The sequence below is a fragment of the Drosophila montana genome, unplaced genomic scaffold (assembly GCF_035044405.1).
Source record: "Drosophila montana isolate Dmon_TW-CO22-7 unplaced genomic scaffold, ASM3504440v1 contig_1505_1, whole genome shotgun sequence".
NCBI classification, from domain to species: Eukaryota; Metazoa; Arthropoda; class Insecta; order Diptera; family Drosophilidae; genus Drosophila; species Drosophila montana.
In genome coordinates this window covers 1,709,668-1,725,847 of record NW_026996452.1, presented here as the reverse complement: position 1 = coordinate 1,725,847, position 16,180 = coordinate 1,709,668, and positions in this window count along the sequence as shown.

Below are 16,180 nucleotides of genomic sequence, written 5' to 3'. Positions count from 1 at the left end.
GGGAATTACACATTTTTATAATTCCCCATTTGAGACAATCTCAGTTATTTCAATTTTCCTCTTTATTACGTCTTAAAAGTGAATCGATATGTTACTTGGCTTAAATACATAGACAGGTCTCCGGTTCGCGGGCAAATATTTCGGTCCTCGTTAATGGGATCCAAAAATACATCAAAGCGGCTCAAAACATGCTAATAATTTACATTTAAATATTGTGCCTGACGTCAATCGCCGATTTTTTATACGTTTTTCATGATGTTGTTGATGTTGTGGTTCTTGTAGCAATAAAAACATAACGAAGCCAATGTACGGTTGTCATTGTGTGCTTTCAGAACGCGCCAAATATAATTTGAGTGTCAAGAAATATTCAACATTTCATCAGAATTTGTATACCCTGTAAGCCTTAACCACAAAGGGCAGCTGTGTGTGACAATTCAGTGCATAGAATTATTTTATAAAGGGTATACGCTAGCCGAGCACCCTTAACAATAAACACATTGTTTCTTGTTATATTTGGTATCACGTTTATCTAACGAGCACCCATTTTTGTCATCTTTTAGATATATTTTGCCATTTGTTGGGGTTTCGTTGATTGCCAAATCAAATGATGTGTTTTAATACCGTGTTTTAAGCCCGAAAAGAATTTGTTTTCATTTTAAACAACAAAATGTGTTCCTTCTGACTTCTGCGACTGTTTCCAAGTCATGTTTTTTAAGTACGCTGAAGCTATTGACAAACTAAAGCCTTAATTAACTGTCGTTCCGGTTATATGAGCCTTGACGTGACCCTGTGGCTTTTGGCCAACTGTCGTTACCAGCAAAACTTGGCCAACTTAAGCCAATCCCCTACAGTCTCAGAATGTGACTCCATGGTCATTTATCTTTCGTTTATGCTTTGCAGAACATTACCTCTCTGCCAATAAATGTTAAGCATTGTAAGTTGCAGTGAAAGAACGAAAGGACTAAAGGACACTCTTGGCCCATTTGGCAGTCCATTTAGCCGTTTCATCAATTTATGCGAGCCTTTAATATCGATCTGGCATTCCCTTCAAAGTGTTATTGCCCGTCGAGCATAGTGAGACTGAAGGTCTATCTTATAAGCGCACCAATGGTTCGCCTACTGCCGAAACAGACTTGTACATTTTAAGGTTTATTTATTTTTCTTTTTTGTTCTTGGTCAGTTTAAGTCAGGTCAAAGTAACTGTTAGTTTTCAAGTGTGGTAACAGCACAGTGGACATCGCTCAAGATCCATCGTACATTAATTATGTAATAAATAAACAATTTTGAAACTGTGTTAAATATTAAATATTTTGTATATTTTTCTTTTAAATATATCGAATTATATATTATATAGTAAGTAGTATTGCATTGCATGTAATTAAAATAAATCATATATACTTTTTCTTTATTTCATTTATATAGTTCGTATTTCAATTTTACCAATATCAAAACAAAAGTTAAGATTTAAGCCAAATCTTTATTTTTATGCAATGACAACTAATTGATATTAAATTGTTTTTGTCTATACATATAAAACTGTTGTTCAAATAATTGACCCAAAATTTTAAGAAAAAAAAACTTAAGCAGGAAAAATTTAGATGAAAACAATTTTGAAAAAGACCTTTCTAAAATACTTCTTATATTTACCTTAATTTGATCTTATGTGTAAATATTTTTATAAATATATATTTGTAAGATTAAACAAAATGTATTATGTTATTCTTAATAAAATAGATTTTTCACATGTTAAATTGAATTTGTTTTCACTGTACTAGTTTATTGTATTTTGGAGCATTCTTTTGGTCTCTACATTGCGGATCCTTTTTCTTTTGACTAATTAAAGTTGAGAGGTTTTTCGCTAGAAGTAGCAACAACAACTTTTTGTTAGTTGTAATCCCTGCAATTTGACACAGATAGCTATTGTCTCTTATTATTTTTAGCCTTTTGACTAATTGGTTAAACAAGGAAAAAATAGCTTGTTACTTTGTGCTAAGAAGAACGGCTTATTATATACTTTGCCTGAACAGAGGGTGCTATTATATTGTATTGTTCCTGTGCATTTAATGCCTGATTGCTCTAAAGTTGTTACATGAATAAAATTTCTACACTAATTTCTAATATTTTCCGAAATAATTAAAATAAACTGAAAGGGCATCGATATCTCACCATTACAATTAAATGAAGTTCTTGTTTGCGCTTCTCTTTAGAGCAATAAGCTACAACAGCTTTCGAATTAACTTCTTTGATCAACTCGAGCGTTAAATACCCGATTTGATGCTGCGGAACCGAGTAAGAGAATCAGTAAAGCTCGTGGAAATTTAATACTTTCACGCTTCGTTTTTTCTTGAGGAGTTTTCATGCCTCATTTCGCTGGCGGTAAGCCAAGGAAAAAGTGTGTGTTGTGGGTGCAATTTAGTTTGCATTTTTCTTCGTGCTAATAAAAAATGTAAGCAAGCAATTTTATTTGAATTGATGTTCAATATAAAGTACGAATAACAAAAACTTCCTCTTTAGCAGCCAAAACAATGGCAGCGTACGGCAAAGGAGATAATTAATATTAAATTAAAATAATATTTCATATACTTGCTTTAAGACGGCAAACCGGGCTTGAACCGAACCGCTTTACGGATTACCCTAATTTTTGGGGTACATTTTTACATACATTTTCATACAAATTATCAAACATATATGTACTTTTGATACTTTTGCATCTACATAATGAATGATATGTAATGTATGGAATATTATGATCAATATTTTTGGCCTTGATATGCTTCTATCCTGCTGACACTAGGGAAAAGCCATGTTTGGTAAGATTAACTGATTTCCTGATACACATATAAACACACTGTCACACATACACACACACACACACAGTGGACTACATACTATACATATTTATGGTAGATTTATATGCATGTATTGAAACAGATATTCATTCATAGAAAGAATCCAAAAAAGTTCGAATTGAACATATTAATATAAGTTCATGTATGTATGTAATAATCGCTTACAAAGTGAAAGAAACAAATTTTTTGAGCCAAGTTTTTCCAACAGTTCTCAAGCCAAAGTCATCAAATTTTTCTAAAGATCAAACCAATCATAATTTTTTACGCCCATTAGAAGCGTGGAGGTAAATAAATAATATGCATATCTCTTAATATATGCATATTTACACATTTGGCGGATAATATGCTTTTAGCTTTTTAAGGACTTTAGAACTAATGCTCAAACAAAAACCTAGGTTCACGGATATAGAACACCTAATTGAAGAGACGAATTTTAAGCCGAGACGTTGGATCGAACCGTAAACCGATTCACCGACAATTTTTTTTCGGCGCGAGTTTTTTAAAAGGCATATCAAATCGACAGGCTTTCATATAAATTGATATAACTGCGGGCATGTTTACACCCTCATGTTGTGTGCGTTAAATTGTGCTTTCTCGTATTATGAATTTCTGGTTTGTTTTATAATCAATTTATGCCCACACCCGGGGGATACATTTCGAGTGCGTGACAAATTTGTTTCAGTATACAGAAATCTTGGCACGTTCTTAGTGCCAACTGCGGTTTTCGCTTCTTGCGCAGGGACGCTTTAAAGATGTATACCCTGTAGATGCAAATAAATATGTAAGAGCCCGAAAAGGTTATTCGGTCGTTTGGCCATTTTACTCCCTTAAAACAATTAAGTTTATATTAATAAATTATTTTTACACCGCGTACCCCCAAATTGATAATGATATCATTTAGGTTTTTACCTAAACAATTTACCACATCTGTATAAAATTTAAAATTAAATCTATAAAAACCATGTAATATTTACATTGTACGCACAAGTAAACATTCTTTTTTTTTCGTATTTCTTGTAACTCCATGTCGAGCACTCTTGCCTGGTAATTTTTTGCTCTTGTGCATGCCGCAATCAAATGAACGCTTGGCTTGCAATTCATTTTGCGGCTCAGACGTTGACACCAGAAACGAGCCTTCAATTAATGTGTTCTAGGACATTTTAATTTACAGGCCTGGCAACGATACGTGTGTGTTGCAAGCATGTAAGCAGAACAGGACATGTGTGTCGCTTCTGTGGATGGATTTTTATTTGATGAACGACACTTGATTCCGATTCATATCGTCCCTTTTACGAGACGGCCATCAAAAGGCGCGCAATTAAGCTGCTTATGTGGCGAAGGATAAAGGCAAGGCCTCCAACAGGCGCGCCAGCAGCCAGGCAAAACGTTTTTTGTTCCACTGACGTTTGATTATACCCATGCCCCTGGCAGTGAAAGGAATATAAGGTTTTTAAAAGAGTTTGAGTTTTGATTTTCAGTTTACTTTTGATATACCCATCAATGGAATCACAGAAAAATATGAATAATAATAATAAATGTTAATTCTTAACTCGAGTCGCTGATATTCTTCAGATGCAAAGTATCCACAAGACCATTAACTATGGCCTAATTATATGTGTGCATTTTTTAAGTTAATGAAGGAATTTTCAAAAAATTCGAACATCTGCTCATCAAATTTGTAGCTCTAGTCATTTGAGTCTCTGAGAGCTATTTCTGTCAGTTAGGGTCAAAGACGCCTCCTTTTATAATACCCTTTTAAAAAAATTGTCATTTTCCTAAGGTTAAAGGGTAACACAGGAAAACACCCACTTAAGTAGGCTATATCAAAGTCGCTGTCTAAGCTGTCTATGGGCTTTTTGCTCAGTTTTAAATGCGGCTTTCAGCCGGAGCTGGTTCTTCTTTGATTCTAATGGAACTCCAGCGCCTGCAAAGTTAGCAATTTGTCAAACAAAGTTTACGACTGCGTGGGTGCAAACATTTAAATTACCGAAAAAAATGGAACACAAATTGCGTGTACAAGAAAACCTTTTGGCCTGTTGTCGCTGAAGTCAAGTCGCAGCGCCGAGGTTGAGGTGAAAGTTCTCCAGTTTCATTGTGAAGCATTTTAAATGCTTAATTCACATTGAAGGGCGTCATAAAAAGTATAAACCGACGAATATGTTTCCAGGCAAGCAGCGCAAATTAAATTATGTCGACTTTACAAGCGATTTGATGGTCTTTGCGAGCACTCAACTGGGCCAATGCATGGAGGACCAACTCTGTGGCTTCTGTGCCAGCCCACTCACGTGTACGTATATATTCATAGATTCCCTTTTCTTTTCATTTTTTTTAATAATTTCAAGGCTGTGGTCCTTATTGGCAGGGCTGGTTTTTTTTTGCAGACTGCCAGCGGGGACGGCAATTCGAGGTAAGGTTCTAAACTTTGTGCATTTATTAAAATTGATATTGAGCGGCAAGCGTGGCCAATATGCTGAACAAATTTAAAGCAAGATGTTGAGGCTGTAAAGTGATAGCAAATAAAAAGAAACAAATTCAAATTAATGTTGGTTCTAGTCAAGCGGTTACACTGGCCGACAAGGATGTCAGGATAACTTTTAAATTAAGTTTATGTAAAGCCATTACTTACGGCATTAAAACTATGTCATACACTCGCTTATACTCATGATGTGCAGCGACAAGAGAAACAAGTAAAATATTTGTATTGCGATTGCGCAAAAAACTGTTCAAAAGTGATAAAAGGCAGCAAAACCCATCTCACTGATGAGACTCCAAAATTGTTACTGAAATAATTATATTACTTTTAAATTTCTGCGGGATGTGAGATATATATTTAAGTCACGCAGTCTTTCGACAATACGTTAGCAAAGCAGACATCTGACAGCGTTCCAGCTGCATGTTTTTCGTATACACTTTAATCTGAAATTTCGAAATTTTCAATAAATCATGTTATTTTTCATTTTCGTTCTTAAAGGAAGCATCCATCGTAGGTCTTAACGTTTGGGCTGTGCGTTGCGTCACCAATCCGTCAATCAATCAGTCAGTCAACTAGATAATTAGTCAGTCTTTCAATCAGTCAGTCAGTCAGTATTTTAATTAGATTGTCAGGCATTCAGTTTGTTAGTCAATCATAAAGCCAATCACTCAATCAGTCTGTCAGTCAGTCAATCATTCAGTCAATCATACAGTCAGTCAGCCATTCAGTCAGTCAGTCATTCAGGCATTGAGCCTGAATTTCCCTTTCAGACTGTTTGCCTTGCTAGCCACATATAATTTTATGGAACGTGACTCAATCTCGTTTTGCAAAAATAGACCAACCTGGTTAATTCAGGCACGCATATAAGTGCCGTGTCACGTCGCCAACATAAATTTGCATAGAGTCTGGCGAACTGGCGAACTTGCCACCTATCTGCGTCGAGTGTCACAGCTGCCTATAATATTGCAACTCTCGGCTGTCTACATGGACGTAAACACTTTGAATGGCGTCTTAGATGCTGTCTCAGCCATCCCCGACGCGGCCACATTTTGGCCTAATTGCCATTCCCGCCAACTGGCTTAGGAAAAGTTAACGCGGCGCAGATGAGGCTGGCGGTAAACAGCGCATTGGTAATGGACGGGCCACCATATACCATATAAATAAGTTGAAAAACGACAGCGCTTACACGGAGTAAACATTAACATTATCCTGACTCTCGTACTCTGCTTTTGGGGCCAGCAACTTTTGGTAATGTTTGACCAGCCAAATCCCCAAGCTTTCGAAAATGTTTCCATTTCCCGTAGCAGCACCTCTCTCTCTTAAAAAAGGAAAACTGTAGAGAAAACTTTTGAGATAAAAAGTGGAATTTTACAGCAGGACAAAGTGAAAATTTGTTGGCCATCGCAATTTTGAGCTGTGTTTGCGACCAGTTTGTGGTTACTTTACGGTTTGCCCGCTGGTTCGCTTAATTTAAATAAATGCTCGGCCAAATCCACAGGGACACTAAAAACCAACTGATTTAAACGTGACTTTGAATATTTGCGCTATGAAATAGTTTTAAATCCTCTGGCTGCTGACGGTCACAACTGCTACGCAAATATTCGAATCGCATTCCAGACGACTAAAGCCACTCGAAAGTGGTGAATGTGGTGTATGTTGTACATTGCATTTCCAATTCCATTTCAACTCTGTGCAAATACTTTATTTTCTCACTTTTATCAACAGGCAATGCTTTGTGCAGAAGGTCAAAGCCAAGGACCTGCAAATAGCTTGCGGATAAAATATTTTCGAGGAACATGTTTGAATCATGTTAACAGCATACTTGTGTGTAATACACTCGTCGAAAATTGTTATTGAACACGACAAAAATTAGACCAATTAGTGTATTGAACTTGGTCTTCATTATTTATGGCATTTATTTATCGTACAGCTGCATATAAATATTTATGATATTCTTTCAAAATATTTTAATTTTAATACTGAAAAACTGTCGATTGTAACTATAGAGGAAAATAAAGTGTTACTGCGATAGTCAAAGGACCATTGTTAAAGTATTTAACATAACTGTTAAGTTCAGATTCAATAACATATTATATAACAGGAAACTTTTAAATTCCATAACATCTTAGAAAGCAAATTAATAAAAACCTTAAGGAAGTCTTTAACAACACGGGATGGGCCCGATCATAATTTTAAAGGCGTTATAAAATGTAAACAAATAAAATAAATTAAATTTTTTAAAAAGTGTAACTTTTAGTCAGCGTATTATTCAGATTTGCCAGGTTTTCGAAGCTCTTCGATTAAAAGCTGTCGACAGCGCTCAAAATCATTTTTTAGTACTTAGTTGCTTTATTCATTTTTCGAGAATTGGCCTAGTCACAGTACACGTAGTCTGAATACAAAAGGGAATTTAATTGGCAGCTGTTACAACAAAGCCTCAATACTGGTGAGAAATTAAATGTAATCAGCTCAGAAATCTTTAATACAATTCTGTGTGCTTTTCGTTCGTCCATATCAAGCACAACTTGACTTTTCCCCTTGTCATCACTATCAGCCAAATGTCAATCGCTTCCCTGGATCATTTACGGCGCCTATAAACTTGTGAAATAGTCTGGTGCAACGAAGCCTAAGGAACTGCAATGGCAAATACTTAGTTACGAAACTAAAAGCCGAGCTCAGCTGCCATTAAAACCATGTCCTTTCAATTAATGTGCTTTCATGTTTATGGCCAAGTTTGAAAACAACAAATGCTGCGTGTGGGCCATAAAAACTTGTAAGCTGAAAATAAAAATTCCGTTTTTGTTGTCGAATCCCAGTGCAGATATAAAAAATACTGACTAAACGAGTAAACTTAACTAACTTATATATATATGTATATATACGCACTTTGCGCTACGCACAATACACAAGAACAAAGTCCGATATTTGACTGTGGAAATCGTTGCAATAAATATTAAATCAACATTATATGCGGCCCATAAATTTCTTGGCCGGCAGCGAGAAACATAAAATAAAGTGACAGAAAATCAACCGCAAAATGAAACTCGGAATTGTTTTTGTTTCTTTAATATTGCTTTTCTTTTTTTCATTTTTATTTTTTACATTAACGTGGAACATTTGTGCAACTGCAAATATTTGGACGCTGTTTTAATAACCATTTCCTTAAACATTTATGCAGGTAGCTTCGGTTTTAACATTCGTAAAAAATAATAATATTTGCTGTCATTCGGGCTGGCAGTGGCAGTCGCAGTCGCATTCAATGGAAAATGGGTGTAAATAATATATGCTGGACAGAGTCGGGACTGCGAAAAGCGCTGCAGTTCTACATAACCTTAATTAAAACTTTTTAAAGCTGAAGCAAATGCCCAACAGAGGGCAGGAACAAACAAAACCCGAACTATTTAGCAGCTTGGAGCTAGTTCTGGCCCTATTCAAATTTAGCTCGAACATAGCCAGAGGGCATTGACTCGTTATATGTGGATACGAGTGTGCATGCCAATTATCCCAGCTGCGCCTCTTATCAGCCCATTCAGTGTTTGCTCTATTGATTTTTGAACTGTTAAGAAAGTGCTGGGAAAATACATTTGTTTCTTTTCGAGTTTTATAGTTGTGTTCTTTATCTGCCCATAGTATGCAATTATTGGGAACAAGTTATACGCTAACGAAAGAAATATAATGTAGCACATCAGTTTTTATCAATCCAATGGAAATCTCTCCGATCATTCACTAAATACATTCTACACTTCTGGGGTGTCAATTTTCCATTAGTTAGAGCTTTTGATTTTGTCTAAAAAGAATTTCTTGATATTCTTTCTCTTTGTATAGTTACAAATATAATAGATGACTGAGCATTTGAGGATGATCATCTAACGCAGAGGGAATTTGGGTAACTGCAACTACTGTCATTTGTTTTAATTGTTAAAAGTTAAATGAGCTTTTAGAAATATATATGCCATTTTATTAAGAGCAAACTCTGGTAATCTTTATAAATATTTATGAATTAGAATCAGAGTGAGAGCTCTGGACATTGTTTACTGATTTTTTATGTGCCTATCATATTACATTATTGTTTGTTATCTTGTTTATTACAGTATCAAGAATTTGTTTTGCTCTGCTTTATTCTTTATTATTTACATTTTAAATTTATGCATAAGGCGCCGCAACTTTCTGCGCATTCATATTCTCATTATTGTTGTGTGGCACAATAAATCGAACACAAGAAGAATGCCAGACGAATACGAGTCTGAGTACGACTCCCTCTGTGCATTTCCCTTGTGCCTTTTTCTTCTACTCAGATTCAATGAAGTGTAAAGGAATATGGAATCCATATGGAAATATACGCGGGTCGGTAACAGAGATAGACATAAAACCAGGCGAGGCCTTGAAAATTTTGTTTTTATTTTTGCAGAATGTAAATTGGAAAACAAACGCTTATTGTATTGAATAAACATTTTGTCCCTGAAATTGTTGTGCTTTTCCATTTCTGCCTTTTATCCTTGAATGACTTTTAATAATGTTATAAATATGCTTATGAGCTCGCAAATATAATCATATGAAGCTGATAAGCAAATCAATTTATCAATTTAAAACTCATTCGGTTTATTCAAATTTAATCTAAAGTTTGGCTAAACATATAACAGACAGAGAGACAGATTAAACTTTGCTAAAGATGAAATGGTCGAAGAAGTGGTCCAATTTCTTCGACTAAAATTGTCTCCAATTAAATTTAGTTTTTTTTGGAAGTTAACGGTACTTTAAGCACCTGATGGTCTCCTTGCTTTCTGCCAGAAGGCACCTATTTTCCCCAGGAGTAGTCATCCCTCGCAGATCAATATATTAGATAATTATCACTGTTTTGAAATTACTAATTATATGCTATTAATTATTGCTTAATATAAAAAAACATATATATTTCAAACAAAGCACGCTTATCAATAAACATGATCCTAACATGAACATTAAGCATTAATTTTATTATATGTATTACTTTTATTACTATCATATGATAGTACTCATCATACTCATCTACCAAGGAGGGAATACTTTACCGAGGAGGGAATACTTCTAGATAATTTAATATACCATATGCTTTATCCCATTTAAATTTCCATGCGTGTGCATATGTGCTCTCTCTAATTATAATCCTTAAACACTAGCTAAAAAATGTTCCTCTTTTGTATTCCCTCTTGTTTATTTCGCTAGACAAATAGCGACGATTGGCGGTATAATTTCGTGGTAGCCCCTGACCCAAGGTGTTCACTGCCAGTTTTCGCTGCTGCGGATGTGCATAGCTCTGTGGCGACAGGCAACTTGTCAGCGTCGGAGGCAGAAAAAGTGAAATAAAACCTCAGGAACGTGCCAGGAGATAGCTCGCATGCCATTAATCTTAACCTGCCTGTCTGCCTGTACTTGTTACCCTTCGGCGTGGCTGGGGCCGGGTCCACAGCCATTTGGCCTCAGGTGCGCCGTCGCTGTCAGTCGAGATGCATCGAAAGCAAATTGCAATTCTATGTTTATTTTGCTTAGAGACCCGCCTGCCACGGCATAAAGGAAGTACAATTAGACATTACTCCTCTTAACAAGTGCTCGACAGTCTGGCTAAAAAACTCTGGGTTGGTCAATTAATATACCTAGCGCAGGCTTCAGAATCAACTGTAAAATGCTTTTGTGCGGCTGTCGCACAACTATGAAAACTTTGGAGCACAAGTGTAAGTGCTGGGTGGGCTTTATAACACAAAGCCTTTGATGACATTCCCAGCTTGCAAACAATTTCAGACTCAGTCTCTCATAGAATGTGCTCAACCAGCAGAAGCCGACGAAACACAATGCAAACAATATAAAGCAACGAGGTATGACCGACTATGAGATGCTCTGTTAACAGATTGGAAGTACTTTAAAGCACAGTCATAAATGGAGATATTTTAAAGCGTTTTTTATTTTGTTCAATATAAAGATATTTTAAGAAAACATTTACATATTTATAACTTTGATTTGTTATTTGATTTATCTTCCAGGCTACCCATAATGTTAGCTTTTCATTCACTTTTATCAGAAAAGTTTCCTCGAAAGTGTGCCACTTTTTCCCTGTGGAAGATAAGTAAGCGATAAGAAAGCGATGTTGATAAATGACAGTGTATATAAATTGATGACAGAAAGATACAAATGACCGCTTTAACTCAAGTTTTGGTCAAGAATTTCTTTACCTAATAGGATCGGAAAGGTTTATTTCAATCTACTATATTGGCAACTGTGTTGGTGCGAATCAAAAATGTGTAACCATATTTAAAGATTTTTTGGGCAGAGGGTATCAAGAGTGACATATTGGGGGAAAGGCAGCAGCGCACACGCACACTAACACACACAATTAAACACCCAGAAAGTAGCAGAAGTACCAAAATGTCGACAAGCGCATTTCCTTTTCAAAACTTTGCAGACTAGCCCACATTGCAGCTGTTCCACTTTTTTGATATTGTTGTTGTTGATGTTTTCTCAGCTTTAAGATGGTGAGATTTTTATATGCTTTTTACTGGGCATAGTAAAAATTAAAGTCATAAAACTTGATTTACTGTAATCTTTTTTTTATGGACGACCAACGGACTGTGTTACACTGAAAGACTGAGAGCTCAGCTTAAATTCCGTAAAGCAAGAAATGTAAATGAACTTAATGCCTGCAAGCAGTTCTTTATAAAAAGTAGATAAAACTAATCTAAATCACGTCGAGAAGCTTTTTCTATCGTAATTAGTGTGCACAACTACTATAGTACATAGCATCATTTAAATAAAAATAAATATTTCTGCGAAGTTCCTTTAAATCGCTTTAGAATAGTTAATGTTGTCTGTAGTACTGACTTCGCTGAATTCTTACAGCTTACAATTTACAATTTACAACAATACATCTTCTAAAGAAAATAACATTGAAATATATTTCTAGAGACGTTTGTTAGAATCAGCTGTAGTATCCAGCTCCAACTGAAATATATTGTAAATTAATGACAGTTCTACAAATATATACATAGTTTTAAGTCAAGGTGTGGTTTCTTGAAATCATTTTATGGTATCTAAATTTTAAATTTTCTGTGTATCCTTTAAAAAGATTTCTAATGAAAATAACATTGAAATAAATTCCTAAAAACTTAACTAAAGTGAGGAGTAGTATTAGTAATAAGCATTCGAAGGATTTAATCTTATTTTCAAAGGAAGTACAAACGAAATAAATAAAATTACCTTTACTTTGTTTTTATAAATCTCTTAAAGCATTTAAACAAACATTTGTAAATTATATAATTTTTCCCGATTTTCTTCAGAACTTTCCTTTATAAACATTACTTTTAACTATTTTGAGCGCTAGTATATCATACTACGTCTTTAACATACAATTCATTTCTTTCAAACTCGCGGGTATAACCCGGCCTTGCCCTTGGCACGTGTGTTATAAAACCAATGTTTTCAAAAAGTTTTGAAAATTATTTTGAAACTGATCGGACGGGAATCAAACAACTTTTATGCAAATAGGACAAAACTTAAAATTCATCAAAAAAATCTTTGAAATGCATTTTCCACCGAAGGAGTTTAGATTTTGCGAAAAATGGGAAACACGTCTTAAATGATTTTTCTTATAGATCTCTGGAAATGAATTTAAGCGCGAAAGTCACCCACCAAATCTTTGAGCTCCAGGAGGAATGGATTTTCCGAAAAGTGTGATACACCCTCAAATGAATTTGAGCAAAGATCTTTGAAAATAAGTTTAAGGCCGATCGGATGGTAAGCAAAAAAGTTACATACAAACGTTTTTCGCGATTTTTCCACACTTGCGGGTGGAATTTCTCGAAACCCCGTCTTAACGTGCACCTACATTACATAAGGCAACTACAGTGAAAAGTTCAGCTTCCTAGCTCTTACGGCTTGGGCTGTGCGTTGATCACCAATCAGTCAGTCAGTCAGTTAGTCAGTCAGTCGGTCAGGACAAACAGTTTTATATATAGAGATAATTGAATAAGCCTTTTTTATACAAATTTCATTTAAAGCTCGCGTATCCTCAGTTGATTGTTTTTCGCACATATTTTACCAATGGTAATGAACACTTTTTTTTTTTTTGTATTGCACGCCGTTTTCTCTGGATTATTGCAGTTCATTTCCATTTGTTTTCCGTTGGGTCACACAAACAGTTGACGAGGCAGAGGAAAATGACGAGTTTTCCGTAGTTTCACTGACTTTTCACTTCAGAACGAAAACATAAAAATGTAATTCAAAACAGCTGAGGGTACAAATTGTACAACGTGCCAAAAACTGAAAAAAAGATGAAATAAAACTTGACAGACACACACCCAAAACACCCCACACTGACATATAACCACGCGCACACACACACATACACACATACACACGTAGACGCTACAGCACGCAGAGAGACACTCATATATTCACAGTTGGGAATAAATGTCTGTGCTGGATAAAATGTGTTGGAATTTTTGTTACTTTCATAGTTGAAGGCTGAAAAAAAAACAACGAACAATCAACTACGAATGCCTTAATCGGGAGTACTCGATTATAAGATGCCCTTCAAAAAACAATGTATGACCCAAAAATAAAGACTCTGTTAACATTAATTTGCGAATTGTATTATTTACTCGTTCACAAAGTGAAAGGAGTATATTGGTTTTGTCTTTTTAAAAAATTAAGCTTATTGTGCAACATTTTGCTTCTTTCTCTTTTTAATTTGCTTGCAAAATTATACAAAAAAATGAACTGGAAATAAAATAACAGATTTTATAAATATTTTTATTACTAAATGAACGCAGGCTATGGAGCATATTTAATAATGTCTGGCGCATATACAAATTTACACCTACAAGAGCCAACTACTTTTTGTACTGGCATTGACATTGTTTATTGCGTTTTTTATTTACATACAGAGGGCTTAATATATTTTTTGTGTAATGCATTAAAGAAGACTTTGTTGATCGTTCAAGCCAATATATATACCATATATGTCTACGATGTCAAACTGAGTCACATGTCTTTGCTGCATGCAATACCTATATATCTATACAAGTATTTTAACATTTTTTCTTTGCTTTTAAAGGTGTATGAGGGTATCTAGAGTTTGGCATATCAAAGTTGCATAGTTGTTTTTTCTTGTTGTTTATTCAAGTTAACATGTTTCTTGCTGTGGGACCGACCGAGCGGCCTGAAAATATTGTAGCATAGTTCTTTTATATATTTTGTAGGGTTTATTTATGAAGCTTTAAATCAATTTGCTATAATGTCAACAGATATGCCTTGTTTTTTCGTGTATCACAATTAAATTGAGCAAAAAGTCAGCAACCATATAATTGTGATTTTCAAACCCAGAATCCATTGAATATGGAAAAAGAGTAAATAGTTTTGTGCAAATGTATGTAACAGTCAGAAGGGGACATCTCCGACCCAAGTTAGTATTTATATATTAACTAACTAAGCTGCTCGTTATAATGAGCAGGAATATCAGATAGCTTGCGATATTTTTCATATTCAGTTCCCAGGACAAATACTATTTTGATTCTCTTAATGACTTTATCAACGCTAACAAAGTTATATTGTCTGGACGGGAGGTATTCCGGTCACAAATCTAATTAATATATCTATGTACATATGTACAAAGATGCAAATATGAATTATGAATGCTAATGAAACGCGGGAACTGCCTAAATTGGATTAACGTCAGAGCTGCTGCTGTCAGGACCACAGGGATATCAAATAAATTTTCATTAAAAAAAATTTTTTTTTATATTGAGCTGAATCTTTTCTCTAGCGGATTCTGTTGCCAGAGACTCAATTTAGAAATTAGTCTGAGAACAAAGCGGCGCCGAGACTGACGCCTCCAACGCATCCTTGACTTGACGGTCGCGTTCCATTCAGAGGAGTGCCTTGTCCTATCTACTAATTGCAAGACAATGGGGCGGACAGACGGCGCATTATGTAATTACTTTGACGTGCATTTTGTTGTTTGCCACAGCGGCGGCAGCGTTGAACTCCACCAAATAAATATATCAGTACTATGCTTCTATGTACAGTTTAATCCATTGACAGTCCTATTGTGTACGAAGGCAGCAAACCATAAAAGTGCTGTGAATACAGGGCAGCGGATTGTAAAAGACTCTCGGGCTAATCTGGATTTGGTTTTCAAAAGCAGACACAAATCAAAGGATCCCGCATAGAAATCGAAGGAGCAAAAGGAGCGCCGAAGTCTTATCCAAACTTTTTGCAGATTAATGACCTTTTCTATGGCGTGCCCCAGACAAATGTGGCCCTTGTTTAAGCGCCGTGAGATGTGTCAGCTTGATGCTTGGGGTTAATATACGGACCATGTTTCAATAATGGCCAAAACGACGGCTCCAAGACCCAAGACAAACAGAAGACGCAACTTTGCATAAACACAGTTTAAAGCGCACGTTAGTGCAGTACAGTTGGGTGGAGGAGGGGGGTGGGACTGTGAGTCCACCGACTCGACTCGCAGGGAGTAAAGGTCACTTCGTTCCATTCAATACCCGCACAGAATTGCCCCACAACGATATAGATACTGCGGTGTTGGCTGCTAATGACAAATGTGGCGTGCGGTGAGGTCGACTTGCTGCCAAATTATGCACACAAGCGGAGTCAGGATATCAACTGGATAGAGTCGGACAACAGTTAGCCCCCTAGTGTGCAGTTTATTTGGGCGTCAAGTAAGAGATATACGTATATATGTATCTATGCAACCGGAAAGCCACTGGCAACCATTTTGTATGTGAGCAGTGAAGCCAGGCAAAACAGGAACAGAGACATGGCCATAATGGTCCGGGTGTGGACAATGCAAATATCTTGTTAATTCTGACGCTCG